The sequence below is a fragment of the Chiloscyllium plagiosum genome, chromosome 6 (genome assembly GCF_004010195.1).
Source record: "Chiloscyllium plagiosum isolate BGI_BamShark_2017 chromosome 6, ASM401019v2, whole genome shotgun sequence".
Classification (NCBI taxonomy): Eukaryota; Metazoa; Chordata; class Chondrichthyes; order Orectolobiformes; family Hemiscylliidae; genus Chiloscyllium; species Chiloscyllium plagiosum.
Window position 1 is genome coordinate 47,071,002 of NC_057715.1, and position 3,936 is coordinate 47,074,937.

Consider the following 3,936-nt stretch of genomic DNA (forward strand, 5'->3'; position numbering starts at 1 on the left):
TCCGCTTGTGACTGACTGTTCAACTAAGAGAAACAGCTGCTCCTCACCCTCTGTTCATACCTCTCATAATCTTGTACACCTCAATCAGATTGCTCCTCAGTCTTCTGTAATCCAACAAAAACAACCCAAGCCTATCCAGCCTTTCCTCATCAGTTAAATTTTCCATTCCAGGCAGCATCCTGGTGAACCTCCCCCACACCTACTCTAGTGCAATCACATCCTTCCTGTAATATGGTGACTAGAACTGCACACAATACTCTACCTGTGATCTCAGTGAAGTTCCACGCTACACCAACATGACTTCCCTGTGTTTGTAATCTATGTCTCGATTGATAAAGGCAAGTGCCTTTATGTGCCTTTTTCACCACCCTATTAACATGCCCTTCTGCCTTCAGAGATCTATGAACAAACATTCTAAGGTCCCTTTGATCCACAGAACTTCCTCGTGTCAAGACATTTTTTGAATACTTCCTTCTCAAATTACTTCTTCCAAAATGTATCACCTCACACTTTTCTAGGTTAAATTCCATCTGGCACTTATCTGTCCCTTTGACCATCCTGTTTATGTCTGCTTGTTGCCCAAGACACTCAAATTCATTGTTAATCACCTAGCCAATCTTTGTGTTATTTACAAATTTACTAATCCAAAACAGTCATCTATGTTAATTTGATCAATGGCAAATAATAGGGTAACTAGTCTTGGGCTGGTGGCTCAGTGGTTAGCACTGCTCCCTCACAGCGCTGGGGACCTGGGTTCGATTCCTAGCCTTGGACAACTGTCTGTGTGGAGTTTGCTCGTTCTCCCTACTTCTGCGTGGGTTTCCTCTGGGTGCTCCAGTTTCCTCCCACAATCCAAAGATGTGCAGATCAGGTGAATTGACCACAATAAATTACCCATACTGTTAGGTGCATTAGGCAGGGTAAATGTAGAGGAATGGGTCTGGGTGGGTTACTCTTCTGAGGGTTGGTGTGGTCTCGTTGGGCTGAAGGGCCTGTTTCCATACTGTAGGGAATCTAGTGTAATCTAGCACAGATTCCTGCAATACACATCAAGTCACTAAAGCAGCCTTCTGTCATCACAGTGTTTCTTACAGGGGGCCAATTTTGAATCAATTTCATTAAATTACTCTTTATCCCATGTGCATTTGTCTTCACAATAAGTCTCCTAAGTGGGACCTTGTCAATGTCTTTGCTGATATCCTTATAAATTACATTAACTGCACCACCCTCATCTACACACCTCAAAAATTCAATCAAATTTGTGAGGCATGACCTCCCTCTTGATGAAGCCATGCTGACTATCCCTGATCAAGCCTTGCCTTTCCATGTGGAGGTAAATGTTGCATTTTAGAATTTTCTCCAATAGTTTCCATTTGACTCAATGGTCTGTAGTTCTCTATTTTATCTCTACAACTCTTCTTAAATATCAGAACAACATTCACTGTTTTACAGTCTACTGATGCCTCCCCAATGGCCAGAGAGAAATTAAAAAATTGAGTCAGTGCCCTTGCAATTTTCTCCCTTGCCTTCCATGGCAGCCTGGACACAATGCATTCAATCCTGGAGATTTGTCCACTTTTAAGCCTGCCAAGACTTCAAATAGGTAAAAACAATGACTGCTGATGCTGGAAACCAGAGTCTAGATTAGATGGTGCTGGAAAAGCACAGCAGTTCAGGCAGCATCCGAGGGGCAGGAAAATGAAGTTTGGAACTGGGGTGAGGTGGGGGAAGGGGAAATGAGGAAACTGTTGAAGTCCACAGTGATGCCCTGGGGCTGAAGTGTTCCGAGGCAGAAGATGAGGCGTTCTTCCTCCAGGCGTCTGGTGGTGAGAGACCGGCGGTGAAGGAGGCCCAGGACCTCCATGTCCTCGGCAGAGTGGGAGGGGGAGTTAATATGTTGGGCCACAGGGCAGAGTGGTTGATTGGTGCGGGTGTCCCAGAGATGTTCCCTAAAGTGCTCTGCTAGTAGGCGTCCAGTCTCCCCAATGTAGAGGAGACCGCATCGGGAGCAACGGATACAATAAATGATATTGGCGGATGTGCAGGTAAAACTTTGATGGATGTGGAAGGCTCCATTAGGGCCATGGATGGAGGTGAGGGAGGAGGTGTGGGCACAGGTTTCGCAATTCCTGTGGCGGCTGAGGAAGGTGCCAGGATGGGAGAGTGGGTTGTAGGGGGGCGTGGACCTGACCAGGTAGTCACGGAGGGAATGGTCTTTGCGGAAGGCGGAAAGGGTTGGGGAGGGAAATCTATCCCTGGTGGTGCGGTCCATTTGGAGGTGGTGGAAATGTCGGCGGATGATTTGGTTTATGCGAAGGTTGGTAGGGTGGAAGACTTCAAATACCTTATCCATCCCTATGTCAACCTGATTAAGGCCTCATAATCAGATGTAAAGAATGGGTTGGGGGCTTTAATGAGATGCAAATGCATGTAAATAGTGTTGTCATCTTTCAATGGCAATCTGCAGTTATTATTTAAGTCTTGAGGAAGAAATCGCAAATATTTTTCTTGAGATTTGACTTTATCATTCTCACCATGTTTTTCCATCTTCCTTGTCATTGTTTAGGTTACACCAAACAGAGAAAAGTTCCACACATCATCATCCAAGAATTATTACTGTTGCTCAGAAACAAACACAGAGGTAATTGTCAGTATTTTAAGCTGGTATACTACACAGTGTTTGCTGGTCAACTTCAGCAATACCATGGGCACACAGAGGTTATTGTCAATCCAGCATCGACATTGTCCAGGTTTGTCTCAAGGCTCTCAAGGACGCATTTACAGTCAGAATACAGGAAACATTTGTTAAGATCTCTCTTCAACTTGATTTATTCTCCAGTATTTCTTCACATGGCAAGTACCTGTATAATAAAACAAATTTTAAAAAATGTTTCTAATGACTAGGTACAATACATTTGATCTAAAAGTAAGACTAGTGAGACATGGCAGTGTATGCTGACAACACTCAATTGTTGTTGAGTCACTTTCAAACTTTCAAACATCACTTTCAAACTATTCACTGCCTCTGTGTTATCAACTTGTTCATCGAACACTCTCTCCTGGTTGAGCTCCTACCTCCTCCAACTAAACATTGGTGAGACTGCATCCCCATTGTCTTTGGCCTCTGTCACTAACTCAATTCTGTATCACTAATTTCACCTTTCGCTTCCTTGAAAAATATCCAGCCCTACAATTGTCTCAGAATGAGTTCTATCTTCCTTGAACTCTGGTCTTTTGTGCATCCTGCCAATTCCTTTGCCCCATTGGTGAGTGCTGAGTCTTCAGTTATCAAGGCTGAAAATTTTTAAATTTCTTTTTCAGTCTTTTGGTCTCTCCACCTCCTTTCCTTTTCAGGATGTCTTAATATCATTGAGGAAAGAATTTTCCCATTGTGAAAATGTTTCCTTGTTTGAAGTTAAAAATCACACAACACCAGATTATAGTCCAACAGATTTAATTGGAAGCACACTAGCTTTCGGAGCGACGCTCCTTCATCAGGTGATTGTGGAGGGCTCGATCGTAACACAGAATTTATAGCAAAAATTTGCAGTGTGATGTAACTGAAATTATACATTGAAGAATTGATTGTCTGTTAAGCCTTTCATCTGTTAGAATACAGTGATAGTTTCACTTCTTTCATGTGTAAATCACAAAACCCTTTTTTTTAAAGTTGCATTCTCGGGTTAGCTGTTAACAATGGTGATAGCTGGACAATATGTTGAAGGTTGACAATATATTGTCTAGCTATCACCATTGTTAACAGCTAACCCAAGAATGCAACTTTACAAAAAAGGTTTTGTGATTTACACATGAAAGAAGTGAAACTATCACTGTATTCTAACAGATGAAAGGTTTAACACACAATCAATTCTTCAATGTATAATTTCAGTTACATCACACTGCAAATTTTGCTATAAATTCTGTGGTTACGATCGA

The 3,936-nt window shown here is 42.4% G+C and overlaps 1 long non-coding RNA gene across 2 annotated transcripts in view; it reads left to right on the forward strand.

The window, feature by feature from the left end:
- Window positions 1-2,562: 2,562 nt before the first annotated feature.
- Window positions 2,563-3,936, forward strand: part of LOC122551131 — an 18,447-nt gene continuing 17,073 nt past the window's right edge. For both annotated transcript variants that reach the window (XR_006312027.1, XR_006312026.1), the window contains exon 1: window positions 2,563-2,641. This is a non-coding gene — a long non-coding RNA (uncharacterized LOC122551131). The remainder of the gene's footprint in view (window positions 2,642-3,936) is intronic.